Below are 25,313 nucleotides of genomic sequence, written 5' to 3' on the forward strand. Positions count from 1 at the left end.
GACAGCTCCATGCTTCTCATCAAGCTAGGGTTGCCCATCCTGCCAACAACCAGCCCCTCTATTATATGGCTGTCTGGGGGGAATACACAAAGGCCAACTACACTTGGTCATGTGACCCAGGAAAACAGGCCACAGGAACCAAATTGTTAAAAGAAGAAAATGCCAATTTTCTAAAAGTGGCATTTTCAGAAATGTGACTTAAAATCCGACTACCGTTAAAGAGGGTTTTAAAGTACAATTAGTTTGAGTATAAACATGACACCTCTAGCTGTTCCCAATCAAAACTTATCACTTATTAAAGGTAATAAGGTAACCCAAAGTCAACCTATGGGAGAGGTAGGCATCACAGTACTAAACAACGAATTTGTGAGGTTTTCACTACCAGGAGATGTAAATTTGAAACTACATGTTCAACTTTTTTTAAATATAATTCACCTTCCACAGTGGACTGTGTAAGGGTGACTTATATGTATAAAAATGGGAGTTTTCGGCTTGGCAATATATTTATGTTGCCAAGTCGAATTGGCAGTTTAAAATCTCAAACAGGCTACAATGACAGACATGGGGGGGGCTAACATTACCTGAGTAGTTGGAACAATACGTGTTGCAGGCCGACAACCGGCATTTAATTATAGGACCACTTTACTAGGGACTTGTAGGTAAACTGAATGTGCCAGGGGTGGAATCCAGCATTATCTTGTTGTCAGGCGAGTGACAAGCACTTAGCACTGGTTTGCAGCTGTAAAGTGCCCAGAGTGCTAAGGCCAACAAAAACAGGTTCAGAAAACAGGAGGGGTGAAGGCCATAAGTTTTGGGTGACCCTGCTGAGAGGGCCCATGTCTGGGTGGCTCTGGGAGGGCGTGCTTCGAGCAGCCTGTAATTATGCGGCGCAGCTCGCACACAGCTTTACCTCATGCCCTGCAGTGCCTCTAGTGGGACCCCCGGCTAGACGCAGCGCTTTAATGCAGCACCCCCCCACCCCCACTAATGCAATGCTTCAGCCTGTTCACATAACGATGAGTAATTGAAAAAGTACTTCTTGGGGCGGTGTCAGGCACGCCCCGGGGTACAGTCAGAGATGTACTTCCCTTTCACCCTGTACCCTTGGCCGCATAGCACCTTTCATCAGCCAGTCCTATAGCGCCTTGAATGAGGGGGCTAAAAACAGGCAGCCGAGACCCTTATCCGACGGCCAAGTGTTCCCGGAAGAAGGTGCTGCGGAGGCCTCGGTGCAGGATGTGTCCAGGACGTGTCTACTGTGGGCTGGTCTTCGCGGCGCTAGGACAGCGTGTCACCTGTGAGGATAAACAACGCCTTGGGAATGACCCGGAGAGGACAGGGTAACTCTTGTAGGAAGTGGTAGGAGTGCCAGCGGTGCCAGTGTGGGACACACTCACACAGCTTGTCTTCGCAGCGCTAGAACAGCAGGTCACCTCCATGGGAGTGACCCGGAGAGGACAGGGTGGGTGTCAGGGGGCAGGAGGGCCAGTGTGTGACACACTCACACTGGGCTGGTCTTCGCAGCGCTAGGACAGCAGGTCACCTTCATGGGAATGACCCCGAGAGGACAGGGTGGGTGCCAGGGGGCAGGAGTGCCAGTGTATGACACACACACACTGAGCTGCTCTTCGCAGCGCTAGGAGAGCAGGTCACCTCCTTGGGAATGACCCCGAGAGGACGGGATAGGTGCCAAGGGGGCAGGATTGCCGATGTATGACACACTCACACTGGGCTGGTCTTCGCAGCGCTAGGACAGCAGGTTCCTCCATGGGAATGACCCCGAGAGGACAGGGTGGGTGCCAGGAGGGCAGGAGGGCCAGTGTGTGACACACTCACACTGGGCTGGTCTTCGCAGCGCTAGGACAGCAGGTCACCTCCATGGGAATGACCCCGAGAGGACAGGGTGGGTGCCAGGAGGGCAGGAGGGCCAGTGTGTGACACACTCACGCTGGTCTTCGCAGCGCTAGGAGAGCAGGTCACCTCCATGGGAGTGACCCGGAGAGGACAGGGTAGGTGCCAGGGGGCAGGAGGGCCAGTGTGTGACACACTCACACTGGGCTTGTCTTCGCAGAGCTAGGACAGCAGGTCACCTCCTTGGGAATTACCCCGAGAGGACGGGGTAGGTGCCAGGGGGCAGGAGTGCCAGTGTATGGCACACTCACACTGGGCTGGTCTTCGCAGCGCTAGGACAGTAGGTCACCTCCTTGGGAATGACCCCGAGAGGACGGGGTAGGTGCCAGGAGGGCAGGAGGGCCAGTGTGTGACACACTCACACTGGGCTGGTCTTCGCAGCGCTAGGACAGCAGGTCACCTCCATGGGAATGACCCCGAGAGGACAGGGTGGGTGCCAGGAGGGCAGGAGGGCCAGTGCGTGACACACTCACACTGGGCTGGTCTTCGCAGCGCTAGGACAGCAGGTCACCTCCTTGGGAATGACCCCGAGAGGACGGGGTAGGTGCCAAGGGGGCAGGGCCCTGTCACAGGTGTTGAAGCGGCCGGGGTGACAACCGATGCTTGTCAGCGCCTCACATGTGTGTGAGAGATTGGGTGTCACCCAAGGTCACCTTGGGGGGGTGGGCACCCCCCACCCCGCAGTAATGTCACTCACTGGAGGTCACCGGCCTAGCGCCTCGGTGGGGGGGCTGGGACAGTCTCCCGCAGGCGCAGGGCAGCTGTGGCAGAGGGTGAGGCCGGGGGCAAGCGCCGAGCGAGGCTTCTTAGCGCTCCTGACTAATGATTTGTCTGCTTGCAAACACGGAAACCCGAGCCATGCTGCGGATTACAGGGGGTGGTGGGGGGTCGGGGAGAGGGACGGAAGATGGGCCTCTTCATTAAGGGGTGCATCTGCAGGAAGGTCCAGCTCAGTTACAAATTATTTCTGGGCTCAGCCGGCAGCGCCTGGCTTCTAGGCACAGAAGGAACCGCTGTGTGTAAAGTTAAAATGAACTCAGGGCTTCCAGCTGTGACGTGTGTCACTGTGTCTGTGGACTCCAGGTGGTATGTGGGCTCCGGGTGGTATGTGACTCCAGGTGGTATGTGGGCTGCTGGTGGTATGTGGGCTCCGGGTGGTATGTAGGCTGGTGGTGGTATGTGGGCTCCGGGCGGTATGTGGGCTGCTGGTGGTATGTGGGATCCGGGTGGTATGTGGGCTGCTGGTGGTATGTGAGCTCCGGGTGGTATGTGGGCTGCTGGTGGTATGTGGGCTCCAGGCGGTATGTGGGCTGCTGGTGGTATGTGGGCTCCAGGCGGTATGTGGGCTGCTGGTGGTATGTGAGCTCCGGGTGGTATGTGGGCTGCTGGTGGTATGTGGGCTGCTGGTGGTATGTGGGCTCCAGGCGGTATGTGGGCTGCTGGTGGTATGTGGGCTCCGGGTGGTATGTGGGCTCCGGGTGGTATGTGGTCTGCTGGTGGTATGTGAGCTCCGGGTGGTATGTGGGCTGCTGGTGGTATGTGGGCTCCGGGTGGTATGTGACTCCAGGTGGTATGTGGGCTGTGGTGGTATGTGGGCTCCTGGTGATCTGTGGGCTTCAGGTTGTCTGTAGGGTCCGGGTGGTATGTAGGTCCCTAGGTGGTCTGTATGCACCCAGTAGAAATCACTTGTCTGGCTGATGGACACAGACCACAGTCACCAAAAACGCCACAGGGTCCATCAGAAATCCGTAGAAACCACTTACAACTGGTCACCTGGAGCTCCCATCAGCCTGGTCTGCAGATGTGCGCTGCGTCCACCATGGACAAAAGCGCTGAGCACAAGATAGCGCTTTACACAAGGCGGGATTCCAAGCTCAACCTTCTAGTCGCAGCCCCCAACCCCCCCGTGCCCCCAAGTATAGTAAAGGGGTAGCAGGGCCCGGGCAGGGCTGGAGGTACCAGGGCAGGGCTGGGAGGGTCGGGGTAGGGCTGGGAGGGTCCGGACAGGGCTGGGAGGGCCGGGGCAGGGTCAGGCTCCCACACTGACAAGAGACTGTCCCGCCCCAGCCCCTTCGGCGTTTCAAAGGCATCAGCTGTCAGAAAACCTGCTGCATCGCCCCCCCCCCCCCCCACCCCTCCCAGGGGTAGTAAATTACTTGCGCAGGAATAGATTTCATCGTTAAAAGTGGAAAAGGCAGGAGGCGGAAGACAAAAATAAGTTTGAGTAACTTGGGCCCTGCACCCCAGGACACTGCAGCCAGACACGTGCACCCTCCGCCCCACCCTCCCTTGGGGGAGGTAGGGGGGGGCAGATCCCTGGTGGGCTGGGGTAATCCGATCCTTCCTTCCAGAGAGTGGCAAATGAGAGTTAACAGCCTGAGTGCAGCCTGAGACCCCCCAGCTCCCCCCCCCCCCCCACCAACCAGACCACCCACCCCCAGCCGAAGACCCCAGCATCCGTCTTCAAGCAGAGGCCGGATGTCCCGTCCACACAGCACGTGGTCTAAGACACTCCCTGGACTGTCGCCCCCTGGGGTACCGAGGGACAGACCCCAGTGCGTCAGGGGAGAGAGAACTGAGGCACACTGAGGGGTTCAGGGGACCCCCAGGGACACTGGGGGGGCAGATCCTACTGGGTGAGAACAGAGACAAGAGCAGCGCCCTGAGGGGCCCAGGAGACCCCATAGGATCCCGTGGGGGAGACATTCATGGTGGGGGCAAAATGCCGAGACCACCTCAAGTGCCCAGGTTACTACGTTAATACTGGGCACAGCTCAGTGGGGGAGGGGAAGCAAGGAGCTGAGTGGCTCAGAAGACCCCGTGGGATCCTGAGAGGGAGACATTAATGGGTGAGGGCAAAGGGACCAGCACCCACTTTAGGGGCACAGAAGAGCCCGTAAGATACTCTGTACACACAGGTACATACAGGTACACAGTGGCACACATTGATTGTGGTGGGCACACACTTCTACATACTCTATATAGAGGGACACAGTGGCAAACACTGATTGTGGTGAGCACACACTTGCAACACTGTATACATAGGTACACAGTGGTACACACTGATGAGGGGTGGGCACAAAGCTGGCATACACTGTACACATAGGTACACAGCGGCTAACACTGATTGTGGTGGGCACACACTTGGATGCACTGTACACATAGGTACACAGTGGTACACACTGATTGTGGTGGGCCCAGACTTGCAACACTGTACACATAGGTACACAGTGGTACACACTGATGAGGGGTGGGCACACACTTGCATACACTGTACACATAGGTACACAGTGGCTCACACTGATGAGGGGTGGGCACACACTTGCATACACTGTACACATAGGTACACAGTGGCTCACACTGATGAGGGGTGGGCACACACTTGCATACACTGTACACATAGGTACACAGCGGCTCACACTGATTGTGGTGGGCACACACTTGGATGCACTGTACACATAGGTACACAGTGGTACACACTGATTGTGGTGGGCCCAGACTTGCAACACTGTACACATAGGTACACAGCGTCTCACACTGATTGTGGTGGGCACACACTTGCACTCACTGTACACATAGGTACACAGTGGTACACACTGATGAGGGGTGGGCACACACTTGCATACACTGTACACATAGGTACACAGTGGCTCACACTGATGAGGGGTGGGCACACACTTGCATACACTGTACACATAGGTACACAGTGGCTCACACTGATGAGGGGTGGGCACACACTTGCATACACTGTACACATAGGTACACAGCGGCTCACACTGATTGTGGTGGGCACACACTTGGATGCACTGTACACATAGGTACACAGTGGTACACACTGATTGTGGTGGGCACACACTTGCAACACTGTACACATAGGTACACAGTGGTACACACTGATTGTGGTGGGCACACACTTGCACACACTGTACACATAGGTACACGGTGGCTCACACTGTTTGTGGTGGGCACATACTTGCATACTCTGTACACATAGATACACAGTGGCTCACACTGATTGTGGTGGGCACACACTTGCACTCACTGTACACATAGGTACATACAGTTACTCAGTGGCACACACTGATTGTGGTGGGAACGCACTTTCTCATACTCTACATATAGGAACACAGTGGCACACACTGATGAGCGGTGGGCACACACTTGCATACACTGTACGCATAGGTACACAATGGCACACACTGATTGTGGTGGGCGCACACTTGCATACACTGTACATATAGGTACACAGTGGCACACACTGGTTGTGGTGGGCACACACTTGCATACACTGTACACATAGGTGGCACACACTTGCAAACACTGTACACATAGGTACACAGTGGTACACACTGATTGTGGTGGGCACACACTTGCATACACAGTACACATATGTACACAGTGGTACACCGTAGCATACACTGATTGTGGAGGGCACACACTTCCACATCTCTATATATAGGGACACAGTGGCACTCACTGAAGAGGGGTGGGCACACACTTGCATACACTGTACACATAGGTACACAGTGGCACACACTGTGGTGGGCACCGACTTGCATACTTTGAACACATAGGTACACAGTGGCACACAATGATTGTGGTGGGCACATACTTGCATACTCTGTACACATAGGTACACAGTGGCTCACACTGATTGTGGCGTGTACACACTTGCACATAGTCTCTATATAGTCACAAAGTGGCACACACTGATGAGGGTTGGGCATATAATTGCATACTCTGTACACATAGGTATACAGTCACACACTCTGATTGTGGTGGGCACAGATTTGCATACTCTGTACACATAGGTACACATTAGCACACACTGATTGTGGTGGGCAAACACTTGCATGCACTGTACACACAGGTACATACAGGTACACAGTGGCATACACTGATTGTGGTGGGCACACACTTTCACATACTCTATATATAGGGACACAGTAGCACACACTGATAAGGGGTGGGCACACACTTCCATACACTGTACACATAGGTACACAGTGGCACCCACTGATTGTGGTGGGCACAGACTTGCATACACTGTACACATAGGTACACAGTGGCACACACTGATTGTGGTGGGCACACACATGCATGCTTTGTACACATAGGTACACAGTAGCACACGCTGATTGTGGTGGGCACACACTTGCATACACAGTACACACAGGTACATACAGGTACACAGTGGGACACACTGATTGTGGTGGGCACACACTTGCATACACTGTACACATAGGTACACAGTGGTACACACTGATTGTGGTGGGTACACACTTGCATACACTGTGCACATAGGTACATGCAGGTACACAGTGGCACACACTGATTGTGGTGGGCACGCACTTGCTCATACTCTACATATAGGGACACAGTGGCACACACTGATGAGCGGAGGGCACACACTTGCATATACTGTACGCATAGGTACACAATGCCACACCTGATTGTGGTGGGCGCACACTTGAATACACTGTACACAGAGGTATACACTGGCACACACTGGTTGCGGTGTGCACACACTTGCATACACTGTACACATAGGTGGCACACACTTGCGTACACTGTACACATAGGTACATACAGGTACAAAGTGGCATACACTGATTGTGGTGGGCACACACTTCTAAATATTCTATATATAGGGACACAGTGGTACACACTGATTGTGGTGGGCACACACTTGCAACACTGTACACATAGGTACACAGTGGCTCACACTGATTGTACCTATTTGTACTTGCATGCACTGTACACATAGGTACACGGTGGCACACACTGATTGTGGTCGGCACACACTTGCACACACTGTACACATAGGTACACAGTGTCACACACTGATTGTGGTGGGCACATACTTGCATACTCTGTACACATAGGTACACAGTGGCACACTGATTGTGGTGGGCACGCACTTCCACATACACTATATATAGGGACACAGTGGCACAAACTGATCAGGGATGGGCAGACACTTTCATACATTGTATGAATAGGTATACAATGGCACACACTAAATGTGGTGGGCACACACTTGCATACACAGTACACATAGGTATACGATAGCACACGCTGACTGTGGTGGGCACACACTTGCATACACTGTACACACAGGTACACAGTGGGACACACTGATTGTGGTGGGCACACACTTGCATACACTGTACACATAGGTACACAGTGGTACACACTGATTGTGGTGGGTACACACTTGCATACACTGTACACATAGGTACATACAGGTACACAGTGGCATACACTGATTGTGGTGGGCACACACTTCTACATACACTATATATAGGGACACAGTGGCACACATTGACGGGGTGGGCACACACTTGCATGCACTGTACACATACGTACACAGTGGTACAACTGATTGTGGGGGGCACAGACTTGCATACTCTGTACATATAGGTACACAGTAGCACACTCATTGTGGTGCACGCACACTTGCACACTCTGTACACATAGGTGCACAATGGCACACACTAATTGTGGTGGGCACACACTTGCATACACTGTGCACATGGGTACATACATGTACACCGTAGCATACACTGATTGTGGAGGGCACACACTTCCACATCTCTATATATAGGGACACAGTGGCACTCACTGATGAGGGGTGGGCACACACTTGCATACACTGTACACATAGGTACACAGTGGCACACACTGTGGTGGGCACAGACTTGCATACTTTGAACACATAGGTACACAGTGGCACACAATGATTGTGGTGGGCACATACTTGCATACTCTGTACACATAGGTACATGGTGGCACACACTGATTGTGGTGTGTACACACTTGCATGCACTGTACACACAGGTACATACAGGTACACAGTGGCATACACTGATTGTGGTGGGCACACACTTCCAAATACTCTATATATAGGGACACAGTGGCACACACTGATAAGGGGTGGGCACACACTTCCATACACTGTACACATAGGTACACAGTGGCACCCACTGATTGTGGTGGGCACAGACTTGCATACTCTGTACACATAGGTGCACCTCGGCACACACTGATTGTGGTGGGCACACACTTGCATATTCTGTACACATAGGTAAACAGTGGCACACACTGATTGTGGTGGGCACACACCTGCATACACTGTACACATAGGTACATACAGGTACACAGTGGCATACACTGATTGTGGTGGGCACACACTTCTACATACACTATATATAGGCACACAGTGGCACACACTGATGAGGGGTGGGCACACACTTGCATACAGTGAACACACAGGTACATACAGGTACACAGTGGCATACACTGAATGTGGTGGGCACACACTTCCACATACTCTATATATAGGGACAAAGTGGCACACACTGATTGTGGTGGGCAAAGATTTGCACACTCTGTACACATAGGTGCACCTCGGCAGACACTGATTATGGTGGGCACACACTTGCATACTCTGTACACATATGTATACGGTGGCACAAACTGATTGTGGTGGTGAGAAAATGTACATAAACTTAATCATACACCATAGCTGCTAGGCATCTGTTTATCTTTATTATGTTGCCATGTGCTCGACAAACCTCCTGAACTTTGAGTATTGATCTTGTGCTCGCAGCCTTGGGCTGCAATTTGCTTATCGCTGTAATTTACTTGTTCGAACCGTAGTTCCGAGAATTTTTGTGCTTAATCAGTAACTGCCAGAACAGGTTTGTACAGGTCGTTGCCACCTCCTGCCAGCTGCATCTGTACCTTCTCCCACCACACGTGTATCCCTGAAATATTCTGAAGGCCGCAGAGGACCTTGAATACGCTAGGGGTGGAGTTGTCCTCTGACTAAGCAGTTTTGTGTGTATATAAGGTTGGGTGCCCCAGAGTGAAGGGGCAGCCTCCGTAGGATAGTCACTTGACTGTCTTGGGACTCTGTATTAGCTCGAGCTATAATCCATGTAATAAACTTCTCTTTATTCCTCCAGTTGGTGACTCCGCTTGATTTGTGTACTCTCTGCTAAACGGACCCTGAGGACTAGGATGTCCCTCCACCGCTGGGAAGATGACCCCGGGTGGGGATTCTATCTTTCCTGGTTCCTCAGTTGGCGCCCGAACAGGGACCCGAGTCAGGCATCCAGGGGACCGACCAGGTGACGGAGGACTCACGATTGAACTTCCAAGGGAGGCGCCCCACACCAGATTCTGAGCTTCATTTTCTGTCGTGGACCTGCAGATCTCCACTGTGTGTCTTCCAGCCGGCTCGACTTCTCCTGGCGCTGTCTGAATTCGGGTCTCTGTTTTCCGTGAACTACTGGAGTCCCCAACTGTCGGACTATAACAGAAGTGTCAGGTAAGGATGGGAGTTGAAAGATTCCTGTCTAAAAATAGGTCTGTGAGTATTGTACGATTTCTATCGCTCTTTGCAAAGATCGACGTCAGTGGTAAGACTGACCTCAGTTGTCATTTAAGTATATAGGAGGCAAAGGGCATATTTGCCACTCATTTGGTGTATTCATACCACTGGTGTAAGAATTGTTTTTTTAAAAATACTGGAAGAATGCCAGCGTTCAGTTGTTTTAGGAAATTGTGTTGTTGTCTTTGCAGTACGGACTCCCGCCTGGAGGAAACATGCCCGCTCCTCCGGCCGGGACTCCGAATCATGATATATATGTTAAATATGGCATAGGTCTGATTATCTGGTCTGATATATGGAGAAAAAGAACCAAAGGTAGTTCTGATTTACAATGGCCTATTCACGGGACATTTGATAAAGATAAATTAGACTATTTACAGGAACGTTTGTTTGTGACAAAAAGTAGACCAGGGATGTTTGATTCACTATGGACTTGGCAGAAAGAAGCAGGCTAAAGACGTTGGAAGGCAGAGAAAGAATTACAGAGACATAAGACCAGGACGGTGACTGAAAAGGTATATGACTCTGACGTAGCTGAACATCAACAGAAAATTTTAGAACATGACCGAAGGCTTCACTTACAAACTGATAAGTGTTACCCTTCCAGGACAGTAGTGGATAAGCCACAAGAGGAAGACCCCCTTTTAAACGATATGTTAGATAAACCCCTGTTATATACTCCACCAATATATCCTACACTACATCCTCAACCTGCACCAGGTGACCCTATTGTGCCACCCCCAGTTGGATATCAGGCGAGTGCTCCGCCACCCACCACCACCCCTCCTGTCACCAGACCAATTGCGGATACACCCCGCCCGACTGTACCCACCCCTCGACTGGCCCTGTTTGGCCCACCCATGACTCCTGTTTAGACACCACACATACCCCCTCCCCATGACCCTGCGAAAGCGCACCCTGCGCAGACATTTGTCCTCTAATTCACAAGAGGAAGATGTCATTGAAGAAATGACACGGAGGTGGATGACTAATTGGAATGACTATGGGGTCAGGGACATTGTCCACACTATGAAACAATGGGATAGTTTAGTTCAGTTACATGCAGCTACCTTTATGTGCAACATTATAATACAAGAATATGAGGATGATGGTTCCTCAGCTCCCGCAGGACTGGTGGACCTCCGAAAACGCGCCTCTACTGGACTGCCGTTTGGTTCTGGTCTACATGATTATGTTGTTACTCTTCTCGTATATAGGGACCACCTGTGGACATGTAGCCCTTCTATAAGGGCATCCATGTTTCCCATGAGAGAGGTTCCGCCGGTTTGGCGAGAGCCGGTGATGGATAACGCTGGCCAAGTTATTACCGCAGGGCATTTTCAACAAATGTGGGTACACACCCCATGGAAAAGATCTGAAACATATACCCTAAAAGCCGCCTTACCTGACCCCCGTAAGAATCCTGCAGGATATTATAAAGAACTGCAACAAATTCTTGAATCCTGTACTATGACGTTGTCCGATTTTGACATGTTAATGGCAGCAGTAGTCCCGCAGGAAGTATGGTCAAAAGTACGGAGGCACGACCATGCTGAACTAGGGGGCACGTGGGACCAATTGCAAGCAGCAGGAAGGGACAGGGTTGGGGGAGCTAAACCAGACCCACTTATATTGGCTCTCCCACTGCGTATTTTGGATTTAATGAAGACCATACTTGCACCACACAGGATAAATTGGGATAAATTGGCTGCCTGTAAACAGAAAAAGGACGAGGGTGTTTCGGACTTTTATACAAGGTTTGAGGGTGTCTTTTCTGATTACAGCGGCCAAGACATGACTACTGAAGGGGGGATAAAACTCTTTGTTTACAAATTCGTGGACAATTTATTACCAGACATAAAGGGAAAATTGAAATTGTGTGAAAGTACGTCGCCAATCTCTACTGCCACTGGAATACTGACAATGGCCCAATATTATGAGAACAGGGAGATAGAAGAACAAGAAAAGAACGAGAAAAAAACGAAGGAGTTGAAAACGAAGGTGTTATTTCAGCAGGCCTACCCTCAGCCCTGTCAACAGCAGTCCAGATCAAGGTCACAAGGACCTCCCAATGACAGAAGGCAGTCCCAACGCCCGCCCCGTTCTTCCCTCTCCTACAATCAGTGCGCCTATTGCAAGCAGGAGGGCCACTGGAAGAATGACTGCCCCAATAAGGACAACTCCACAGGCCGCCCCATGCCCCCACCGCAACAGGACAACAGACCACGCAGTAGGTCTGGTCCTGCAGACAGACCCCGCAAGCAGGCCCCTTCACGGTCCCACAGTACCCCCCACCCGAATTATTTTGATGCTTCTTCCCAGCGTCAATATTTTAATGACGACTATGATGCGTATGAAGGTCAGGGGTCCTCCTTTGACTAGGACAGCCTTCGACAGAGGGGGGTCGGACCAGTTTCTATTCCTGTTAGGCAGAATGGCCCTCACGTTGAGGTACAATTAGACGGTAGTCCACATGATTTTTTGGTAGATACTGGGGCCACCAAAAGTTCTGTTAAACAGGAAGAGGTCCAAGGGGTCCCTCTGTCTGGTAATATTAACGTCTCTATGGGTTTTTCTGGTGTTCCTGTGGCTAACCCGGTCTCCCAGCTGCTGCATTTTGCTATAGGTCCTTACACCATTAGCTCCCCTCTCATTCTTACTTCGGCCTGTAGTGAGAATTTATTGGGTTTAGACCTATTAAAGAAATTGTACGCCACCATTTATTGCTCTCCAGATAGAGTTCATGTCACTCTAGGTCCAAATATTTCCCCGTCACAATTTTTGTCACAACCACTTCCACCCGAACTTCGAGATTTGCCAGGCATTTTATGGGCCACACATAAGGACGATGTTGGATGTCTGGACATACCACCGTATGTCATACGCTTGAAAGCCAATGCCAATTTACCTCATCTTCCCCAATACAAATTATCCCAACACATTGAACAACAACTCAAAAATATTGTGACCCAGTTGATTTATTTGGGTGTTATTGAAGAAACGCGTGGTAATGATTGTAACAGTCCTGTCCTTTCTGTTCATAAAAAATTATCTGATGGCACCGCGTCTCCAGGACTCCGATTTGTTATTGATTTACGGGCGGTCAATAAGATTGTAATACCCCAGTTCCCTGTTGTTCCTGACATTACGACATTATTAACAATGATACCTGCCTCCGCTACTTGGTTCTCTGTTATCGATCTTAAAAATGCATTCTTTAGCATTCCCATTCACCCAGATAGCAGACACATCTTTGGGTTTTCACTGGGTGGTCGCAGCTTCCGGTTCTGTCGCGCTCCACAAGGCTATACTGAATCGCCTAGCATTTTTAGCCAGGCCCTCAAGGGTCAATTAGATACCCTTGTTTTTCCTTGCTCCTCGACGCTGGTTCAATATGTGGATGACCTTTTAATAGCATCCACTTCAGAACAAAACTGTAAAACAGATACTGTAGCCTTATAGAAACATCTTGCACACCATCACCATAAGGTCTCCTTCTCCAAATTGCAATATTGTAGACAGGAGGTTATATACCTAGGACACCTCCTGTCTAAGGAGGGCCGTACGTTGATGGCTGAGAGAATACAAGCTATACGAGACATACCGGTTCCAAGGACACAGAGAGAGGTTAGGGCCTTTATAGGTATTACCTCCTTCTGTCATCAATCGATTCCTAATTATTCTCTTTTGATAAAACCGTTTTTGCATCTCACCCACAAAGATTGTCCTGAAACAATTGAATGGAATGACGATTTTCAGTTTGGTTTTGATGAATTGAAAAATACACTCTGCACAGCACCTGTACTGGGTACGCCTGATTATCGTAAAGATTTTCAGTTATATGTGAGTGAGAGAAATGGATGTTCACTATCAGTGTTAACCCAAGAGCATGGCGGCAAACAACGCCCCTGTGCTTATTTTTCGGCCCTACTGGATCCAGTGGCCCGTGCACTCCCGAGCTGTCTACGGGCAGTAGCCGCGGCAGCGGTCGCAGTGCGCCAGTCGGCCGGGATAGTCATGGATTCACCCCTCACCCTGTTGGTCACACACACTGTTGACGCACTATTAAACAAAACAAAAACACAGCATCTTACTAATGCATGATTAACTACTTATGAACTGACACTTTTAGCTAGTCATATAACATTAAAAAGGTGCAATACGCTCAATCCTGCCACTTTATTGCCAATGACTGAAAAAATGGAAGATTCTTATGATGACATACATGACTGCATTCTCCGGACGGAGGATGAAACAAAAGGGAGAGTGGACTTACAGGACACTCCACTGAAAGACCCTGATGGCATATTATACGTAGATGGCTCATGCATCAAGCTACCCGATGGCACTACCTCTGCAGCCTATGCAGTTACAACAGCTACCACTGTAGTTGAAACAGCTAGAATACCACATAACTCTGCTCAGGCCGCAGAATTAATAGCTCTAACACGAGCCTGTGAGTTAAGTAAAGGACTTAGGGGCTCATTCCGAGTCCGGCGGGTGGCGGGCGCCGCCCGCCGGGCGGAAACCGCCCAAAGACCGCACTGCGGTCAAATGACCGCGGGGGTCATTTTGACTTTCCCGCTGGGCCAGCGGGCGATCTCCAGAAGATCGCCCGCCGGCCCAGCGGGAAAGCCCCTGCAATGAGGAAGCCGGCTCCGAATGGAGCCGGTGGAGTTGCAGGGGTGCGACGGGTGCAGTAGCACCCGTCGCGATTTTCACTGTCTGCATAGCAGACAGTGAAAATCATGGTGGGGCCCTGTTAGGGGGCCCCTGCACTGCCCATGCCAGTGGCATGGGCAGTGCAGAGGCCCCCAGGGGCCCCACGACACCCGTTCCCGCCATCCTGTTCCTGGCGCTGCAAGCAGCGCCGCCATGGAGGATTCCCTGGGCCAGGGCAAAACCGGCGGGAAACCGCCCGTTCCCCTTTTCTGACCGCAGCTTTACCGCCGCGGTCAGAATAGCCCTGGAAGCACCGCCAGCCTGTTGGCGGTGCTTCCGTTGCCCTCCACCCTGGCGGTTTCAAACCGCCAGGGTCGGAATGAGGGCCTTAATGTGAATGTTTGCACGGACAGTCAGTATGCATTTGGCGTAGCACACAATTTTGGTCGCTTGTGGGCAGAACGAGGATTCCTCACCTCACATGGGATACGTATTCAACATGGGACCCTTATAACTAACTTACTTTCTGCCCTGGCATTGCCCAAAACAATGGCTATCATGAAGTGTAGTGCACACAAAAAGGTGACAGATGAAACAGGACGGGGCAACGCCCTAGCCGATCAGAGAGCAAAAGATACAGCGCATGCAAAGACAGGACACATGTATGTGGTAGATAGTACAGAGAAGGTTCGTCCCCATGAAATATTTGGGCACACAGTAGAGAGTGTCAGGAAGATACAGGATGAGGCAACTGAACAGGAGAAAAAGGAATGGGAAGAAGGGAAGGCCAAGTTAGATGAAAATACGCTGTGCTGGACAGATCTGTCACAGAGGGAAAGATGGATGTTACCCGATGCATTCGTTCTGCCAGTAGTGACTATGGCCCATGGACCTGCACACGTTAGTGCGAAAAGCATCTGTGATTTGCTTGATCCGGTTTGGTCTCATAAAAATATCAGAAGAGTAGCTGAACAACTGGTTCAATCCTGCATGATTTGTTTACAACATAACATAGGGAAGGGTGCCTCAGTCCCCGCTGAACATTTTTCACCACCAACGTATCCCTTTGAAGTACTGTAGGAGGCTGGACTGGCTTGTAGTGAGTACCAAGGGGTACTTACACCTTGCACCAGGCCCAGTTATCCCTTATTAGTGTATAGGGTGTCTAGCAGCTTAGGCTGATAGATAATGGTAGCTTAGCAGAGCAGCTTAGGCTGAACTAGGAGACGAGTGAAGCTCCTACAGTACCACTAGTGTCATATGCACAATATCATAAGAAAACACAATACACAGATATACTAAAAATAAAGGTACTTTATTTTTATGACAATATGCCAAAAGTATCTCAGTGAGTACCCTCAGTATGAGGATAGCAAATATACCCAAGATATATGTACACAATACCAAAAATATGCAGTATAGTATTAGAAAACAGTGCAAACAGTGTATAGTTACAATAGGATGCAATGGGGACACAGAGGGATAGGGGCAACACAAACCATATACTCCAAAAGTGGAATGCGAACCACGAATGGACCCCAAACCTATGTGACCTTGTAGAGGGTCGCTGGGACTGTAAGAAAACAGTTAGGGTTAGAAAAATAGCCCACCCCAAGACCCTGAAAAGTGAGTGCAAAGTGCACTAAAGTTCCCCAAAGGACATAGAAGTCGTGATAGGGGAATTCTGCAGGAAAGACACAAACCAGCAATGCAACAATGATGGATTTCCAGTCGAGGGTACCTGTGGAACAAGGGGACCAAGTCCAAAAGTCACAAGCAAGTCGGAGATGGGCAGATGCCCAGGAAATGCCAGCTGTGGGTGCAAAGAAGCTGCTACTGGACAGTAAAAGCTGAGGATTCTGCAGGAACAACAAGGGCTAGAGACTTCCCCTTTGGAAGATAGATCCCCCACGCCGTGGAGAGTTGTGCAGAAGTATTTTCCTGAAGAAAGACCGCCAACAAGCCTTGCTAGCTGCAAGTCGTGTGATTAGCGTTTTTGGATGCTGCTGTGGCCCAGGAGGGACCAGGATGTCGCCAATTACGTCAGGGGACAGAGGGGGCGCCCAGCAAGACAAGGAGCCCTCTCAGAAGCAGGCAGCCCCCGCAGAAGTGCCAGAACAGGCACTACGAAGAGGAGTGAAACGGTGCTCACCCGAAGTTGCACAAAGGAGTTCCACGTCGCTGGAGGACAACTTAGAAAGTCGTGCAATGCAGGTTAGAGTGCTGTGGACCCAGGCTTGGCTGTGCACAAAGGATTTCCGCCGGAAGTGCAAAGAGGCCGGAGTAGCTGCAAAAGTCGCGGTTCCCAGCAATGCAGTCTGGCGTGGGGAGGCAAGGACTTACCTCCACCAAACTTGGACTGAAGAGTCACTGGACTGTGGGAGTCACTTGGACAGAGTTGCTGGATTCAAGGGACCTCGCTCGTCGTGCTGAGAGGAGACCCAGGGTACCGGTGATGCAGTTCTTTGGTGCCTGCGGTAGCAAGGGGAAGATTCCGTCGACCCACGGGAGATTTCTTCGGAGCTTCTAGTGCAGAGAGGAGGCAGACTACCCCCACAGCATGCACCACCAGGAAAACAGTTGAGAAGGCGGCAGGATCAGCGTTACAGAGTTGCAGTAGTCGTCTTCGCTACTTTGTTGCAGTTTTGCAGGCTTCCAGCACGGTCAGCAGTCGATTCCTTGGCAGAAGGTGAAGAGAGAGATGCAGAGGAACTCGGATGAGCTCTTGCATTCGTTATCTAAGGAAATCCCCAAAGCAGAGACCCTAAATAGCCAGAAAAGAGGGTTTGGCTACTTAGGAGAGAAGATAGGCTAGCAACACCTGAAGGAGCCTATCAGAAGGAGTCTCTGACATCACCTGCTGGCCCTGGCCACTCAGAGCAGTCCAGTGTGCCAGCAGCACCTCTGTTTCCAAGATGGCAGAGGTCTGGAGCACACTGGAGGAGCTCTGGGCACCTCCCAGGGGAGGTGCATGTCAGGGGAGTGGTCACTCCCCTTTCCTTTGTCCAGTTTCGCGCCAGAGCAGGGCTAAGGGGTCCCTGAACCGGTGTAGACTGGCTTATGCAGAAATGGGCACCATCTGTGCCCATGAAAGCATTTCCAGAGGCTGGGGGAGGCTACTCCTCCCCAGCCCTGACACCTTTTTCCAAAGGGAGAGGGTGTAACACCCTCTCTCTGAGGAAGTCCTTTGTTCTGCCATCCTGGGCCAAGCCTGGCGGGACCCCAGGAGGGCAGAAACCTGTCTGAGGGGTTGGTAGCAGCTGCAGTGAAACCCCGGGAAAGGTAGTTTGGCAGTACCCAGGTCTGAGCTACAGACCTGTGGGATCATGGGATTGTGCCAACTATGCCAGGATGGCATAGAGGGGGCAATTCCATGATCATAGACATGTTACATGGCCATATTCGGAGTTACCATTGTGAAGCTACACATAGGTAGTGACCTATGTGTAGTGCATGTGTGTAATGGTGTCCCCGCACTCACAAAGTCCGGGGAATTTGCCCTGAACAATGTGGGGGCACCTTGGCTAGTGCCAGGGTGCCCACACACTAAGTAACTTTGCACCAGGTAAAGGTTAGACATATAGGTGACTTATAAGTTACTTAAGTGCAGTGGTAAATGGCTGTGAAATAACGTGGACTTTATTTCACTCAGGCTGCAGTGGCAGGCCTGTGTAAGACTTGTCAGAGCTCCCCTATGGGTGGCAAAATAAATGCTGCAGCCCATAGGGGTCTCCTGGAACCCCAATACCCTGGGTACCTCAGTACCATATACTAGGGAATTATAAGGGTGTTCCAGTATGCCAATGTAAATTGGTGAAATTGGTCACTAGCCTGTTAGTGACAATTTGAAAGAAATGAGAGAGCATAACCACTGAGGTTCTGGATAGCAGAGCCTCAGTGAGACAGTTAGTCATAACACAGGTAACACATTCAGGGCACACTTATGAGCACTGGGGCCCTGGCTGGCAGGGTCCCAGTGACACATACAACTAAAACAACATATATACAGTGAAAAATGGGGATAACATGCCAGGCAAGATGGTACTTTCCTACAAGTACTACAAATTGATTATATTGAGATGGAAAGGTGTAACAACTTAAAATATGTCCTAGTTGTGGTCTGTATGTTTAGTAAGTGGGTAGAAGCTTACCCTACTAAAGATAATACTGCCCTTACCACCGCAAAGGTACTTCTGAGGGAGTTCTTCCCACGGTTTGGGGTCCCAAGGTGTGTCTGGTCAGATAATGGGAGTCATTTTGTAGGGCAGGTGATGAAAAGGGTGTGTGAAGGGTTGGGCCTCCGCTAGAAGTTTCATGCAGCTAACCACCCCCAGTCAGCAGGACTAGTTGAAAAATATAATGGCACACTTAAATTGAAGATGTCAAAAATATGCGCAGAACGCGGTATACGGTGGCCGGACGCGTTGCCCCTGGCTTTAATGTCTGTCAGGATGATGCCTCACTCTAGATCAGGGTTGTCACCCCATGAGATAGTGATGGGAAGGCCAGCAAATGTCTGGGGAGTCCCTCGACCTCACAAGTACTCAGAACTAGAACATCCTGTTTTGATGGACTATTTAAATGAACTCACTAATTCTTTGCGTTCTATTCACCAACAGGTGCGTGAAGCACTTCCATCTGTATCCACTGATCCAGGCCACAAGATACTACCTGGAGACTGGGTCCTCACAAAGAATTTCCAGTGGAAAAAGAGTCTCAAACCTCAATGGAAAGGTCCGCGACAGGTCCTCCTTGCTACTCGAACAGCAGTTAAAGTCGAAGGAGCTAAGAATTGGATACATGCATCCCACTGTAAGAAAGTACCCCTACTCGTACCCTCTGATGAAATAAAAAGTGGTTACCACCCGACGACTGAGGACCATTTCAGCAACACTACGCGGAGTGATAAAAAACAGAATGACAGTGTGCTGCAGGAGGTTCCCTCAGATTTTGGTCACACTGAACAATTGTTTCCTGACCATACCATACCACAGACCACAAGATACAATTTCCGCCCACGAAAATAAGAAAATGAACAATGAACTGATTACTTGTCCCCTGTATTAAGTCTGACGATAGCTGCAGGGCCGTGATTTTGACTGCCGGGGCGGACCAGAGTGTGTCAATAGGACTGCTGGAATCACCCCACAGTGAAGCAACCACCAGTCACGGGCAGGACCTAGGTTGGACTGAACTGCTAGTGGGACAAGCAATAAAGAGAAATGGGTGTTACAGAAGAAGACAAGAGGAAAAAGAAGAAAATAAGTAATTTAAAAAGACTATTAGGCCCACGTATTGCTTGTCTCACCATAACAATACTATTTTTGGTACTTCTGTCCTGCATTGGGTGGGTAATACATGATTCTGACTCAGAGGTCTCACCAACTACGCCACTGCCTCCAGAACACAGCCATGTTTCCTTACCACCCCATGAGGAAGGACGACGTAAGGAATATGAAAACAATACCTTCATATCTATGTTACATCAACATCAGCTGGCTGTAAATAGAACAAATTGTTGGATATGTGGCTTGCTTCCGAGTTCCGTGCAAAGAAGGTTGCCATATATTGCATTCCCTTTTTCTTTTGATGGCTCTTGCAGCGCCTGGTATGAACTATCAGCCATTTGGGCTACCTCAATGGATGCTACTAATTCCGGACCTATACCGGTTATGCTGGCCCACTGGAACGAGAGTTTATGGAACAAAGGAAGAAAAGTCAGAATATGCTGACCGACGAAATAGGTCTACTGACATATATTTTTTATCCTTTAATACCACACCCCGGATTGGCCGAAGATTTTTTGTAACACAGGTGAAGGCTCCACTTTGTTTTCAGAAAAGTGGTAATAGAAGTGTAGGTACCAGTAACTGTAATGTTACAGTAATATTGAATGGAACTAATTGGCCTACCATGATACCATCAAGAAACTCGTATTTTGCTTGTGGTAATAATGCCTACACCTCCTTGGTACCCACCTGGACCGGCACGTGTTACATTGCTTGGTTACTACCACCAACTTACACAGCTGGCCCTCAACACCACAGGACTCTGAGAGGGGTAATATCTGCAGAAGATACCTCAGCACAAGAAGCATTGGACTACTTTAAAGGAGTCCTTCCATTTTGGGGCCCTATGATGAACAGTAGGGATATCAGACATCTCACACGAGTCGTGGAAGCAACAATAAATGAAACAGCAGGAGCTCTGAGTAACATCACTGCAGAGCTCACTGCTGACCGCCTTGTTACTCTTCAAAACAGAATGGTTCTTGACATTATCTTGGCGGACCGTGGTGGAGTTTGTACTTTGATCGGATCGAGCTGCTGTGTTTATATTTCAGACAATGCCCCTTCAGTGTATAAAGCTATTCAAAGGTTGCATACGATAGCTTCCACAATGCACCAAGACGAAGGAACATGGTCCTTGACCGACTGGTTTTGGGGCTTGATTTCCCAAAGGGGCTGGAAGATACTAATATTCCTTTTTGTGCTTGCTGCTGTATTCCTCACCTGTTGTCTTTGTGTACAGTGCCTACCTGCTTTGTGCGGTTGCTGTACGGCATCCCTTGCCCCCTGGCATGTTCTCCCTCCTCAACACACGGCCATGCTGTCCCTTGAGCAGGAGATAAAAGACCTTATGTCCATTAACATAGACACTGAATGACGTTCAAACTTGCCTCACAATGGCAAATGGAGGGATTGAGAAAATGTACATAAACTTAATCATACACCATAGCTGCTATGCATCTGTTTATCTTTATTATGTTGCCATTTGATCGACAAACCTCGTGAACTTTGATGATTGACCTTGTGCTCGCAGCCTTGGGCTGCAATCTGCTTATCGCTGTAATTTACTTGTTCTAACCGTAGTTCAGAGAATTTTTGTGCTTAATCAGTAACTGCCAGAACAGGTTTGTACAGGTCATTGCCACCTCCTGCCAGCTGCATCTGTACCTTCTCCCACCACACATGTATCCCTGAAATATTCTGAAGGCCGCAGAGGACCTTGAATACGCTAGGGGTGGAGTTGTCCTCTGACTAAGCAGTTTTGTGTGTATATAAGGTTGGGTGCCCCAGAGTGAAGGGGCAGCCTCCGTAGGATAGTCACTTGACTGTATTGGGACTCTGTATTAGCTCAAGCTATAATCCATGTAATAAACTTCTCTTTATTCCTCCAGTTGGTGACTCCGCTTGATTTGTGTACTCTCTGCTAAACGGACCCTGAGGACTAGGGTGTCCCTCCACCGCTGGGAAGAAGACCCCGGGTGGGGATTGTATCTTTCCTGGTGCCTTAGTGGGCACACACTTGCATACACTGTACACATAGGTACACAGTGGCACACATTGATTGTGGTGGGCACACACTTGCATACACTGTATACATAGGTACTCAGTGGCACTCACTGATTGTGGTGGGCACACACTTGCATATTCTGTAGACATAGGTACACGGTGGCACACACTGATTGTGGTGGGCACACGCTTGCATATTCTGTACACATAGGTACACGGTGTCACAAACTTGCATACACTGTACACATAGGTACATACAGATGCACAGTGGCACAAATTGACTGTGGTGGGCACGCACTTCTACATACTCTATATACAGGGAGTGCAGAATTATTAGGCAAGTTGTATTTTTGAGGATTAATTTTATTATTGAACAACAACCATGTTCTCAATGAACCCAAAAAACTCATTAATATCAAAACTGAATATTTTTGGAAGTAGTTTTTAGTTTGTTTTTAGTTTTAGCTATGTTAGGGGGATATCTGTGTGTGCAGGTGACTATCACTGTGCATAAATATTAGGCAACTTAACAAACAAAAAATATATACCCATTTCAATTATTTATCATTACCAGTGAAACCAATATAACATCTCAACATTCACAAATATACATTTCTGACATTCAAAAACAAAACAAAAACAAATCAGTGACCAATATAGCCACCTTTCTTTGCAAGGACACTCAAAAGCCTGCCATCCATGGATTCTGTCAGTGTTTTGATCTGTTCACCATCAACATTGCGTGCAGCAGCAACCACAGCCTCCCAGACACTGTTCAGAGAGGTGTACTGTTTTCCCTCCTTGTAAATCTCACATTTGATGATGGACCACAGGTTCTCAATGGGGTTCAGATCAGGTGAACAAGGAGGCCATGTCATTAGATTTCCTTCTTTTATACCCTTTCTTGCCAGCCACGCTGTGGAGTACTTGGACGCGTGTGATGGAGCATTGTCCTGCATGAAAATCATGTTTTTCTTGAAGGATGCAGACTTCTTCCTGTACCACTGCTTGAAGAAGGTGTCTTCCAGGAACTGGCAGTAGGACTGGGAGTTGAGCTTGACTCCATCCTCAACCCGAAAAGGCCCCACAAGCTCATCTTTGATGATACCAGCCCAAACCAGTACTCCACCTCCACCTTGCTGGCGTCTGAGTCGGACTGGAGCTCTCTGCCCTTTACCAATCCAGCCACGGGCCCATCCATCTGGCCCATCAAGACTCACTCTCATTTCATCAGTCCATAAAACCTTAGAAAAATCAGTCTTGAGATATTTCTTGGCCCAGTCTTGACGTTTCAGCTTGTGTGTCTTGTTCAGTGGTGGTCGTCTTTCAGCCTTTCTTACCTTGGCCATGTCTCTGAGTATTGCACACCTTGTGCTTTTGGGCACTCCAGTGATGTTGCAGCTCTGAAATATGGCCAAACTGGTGGCAAGTGGCATCGTGGCAGCTGTACGCTTGACTTTTCTCAGTTCATGGGCAGTTATTTTGCGCCTTGGTTTTTCCACACGCTTCTTGCGACCCTGTTGACTATTTTGAATGAAACGCTTGATTGTTCGATGATCACGCTTCAGAAGCTTTGCAATTTTAAGAGTGCTGCATCCCTCTGCAAGATATCTCACTATTTTTGACTTTTCTGAGCCTGTCAAGTCCTTCTTTTGACCCATTTTGCCAAAGGAAAGGAAGTTGCCTAATAATTATGCACACCTGATATAGGGTGTTGATGTCATTAGACCACACCCCTTCTCATTACAGAGATGCACATCACCTAATATGCTTAATTGGTAGTAGGCTTTCGAGCCTATACAGCTTGGAGTAAGACAACATGCATAAAGAGGATGATGTGGTCAAAATACTCATTTGCCTAATAATTCTGCACTCCCTGTATAGGAACCGAGTGGCACACACTGATGAGGGTTCGTCACACACTTGCATACACTGTACGCATAGTTACACAGTGGCACATACTGATTGTAGTGGGCTCAGACTTGCATACTCTGTACACATAGGTACACAGTAGCACACACTGATTGTGCTCAGCACACACTTGCATACACTGTACACATAGGTACACTGTAGCACACACTGATTGTGGTGGGCACAGACTAGCATACTCTGTACACACAGATAGACAGGGCACACACTGATTGTGGTGGGCACACACTTGCATACTCTGTACATATAGGAACATACAGGTACACCGTGGCATACTCTGATTGTGGTGGGCACACACTTCCACATACCCTATATACAAGGACACAGTGGCACACACTGATTGTGGTGGGCACCGACTTGCATACTCTGTACAAATAGGTACACAGTGGCACACACTGACTGTAGTGTGCACAGACTTGCATACTCTGTACACATAGGTACACATTAGAACACACTGATTGTGGTGGGCACAGACTTGCATACATTGTATACATAGGTACATACCTATACACAGTGGCATACACTGATTGTGGTGGGCACAGATTTGCATATTCTATACAGATAGGTACACGGTGGCACACACTGATTGTGGTGCACATACAGTTGCATACACTGTACACATATGTACACGGTGGCACACACTGATTGTGGTGGGCACACTCTTGCATACACTGTACACATAGGTATACAGTGGCACACACTGATTTTGGTGGGCACAGACTAGCATACTCTGTACACACAGATAGACAGGGCACACACTGATTGTGGTGGGCACACACTTGCATACTCTGTACATATAGGAACATACAGGTACACCGTGGCATACTCTGATTGTGGTGGGCACACACTTCCACATACCCTATATACAAGGACACAGTGGCACACACTGATTGTGGTGGGCACCGACTTGCATACTCTGTACAAATAGGTACACAGTGGCACACACTGACTGTAGTGTGCACAGACTTGCATACTCTGTACACATAGGTACACATTAGAACACACTGATTGTGGTGGGCACAGACTTGCATACATTGTATACATAGGTACATACCTATACACAGTGGCATACACTGATTGTGGTGGGCACAGATTTGCATATTCTATACAGATAGGTA

At 49.4% G+C, this 25,313-nt stretch overlaps 1 long non-coding RNA gene across 1 annotated transcript; it reads left to right on the top strand.

The window, feature by feature from the left end:
* The first annotated feature begins 1,109 nt into the window (after positions 1–1,109).
* On the top strand, positions 1,110–22,150 carry LOC138283678 (uncharacterized). The gene is made up of 2 exons (XR_011201289.1): positions 1,110–1,340; positions 19,591–22,150. It is a non-coding gene; the product is annotated as an uncharacterized lncRNA (long non-coding RNA).
* The last annotated feature ends 3,163 nt before the right edge of the window (positions 22,151–25,313 follow it).

Source organism: Pleurodeles waltl, chromosome 3_1, assembly GCF_031143425.1.
Source record: "Pleurodeles waltl isolate 20211129_DDA chromosome 3_1, aPleWal1.hap1.20221129, whole genome shotgun sequence".
Lineage (NCBI taxonomy): Eukaryota > Metazoa > Chordata > Amphibia > Caudata > Salamandridae > Pleurodeles > Pleurodeles waltl.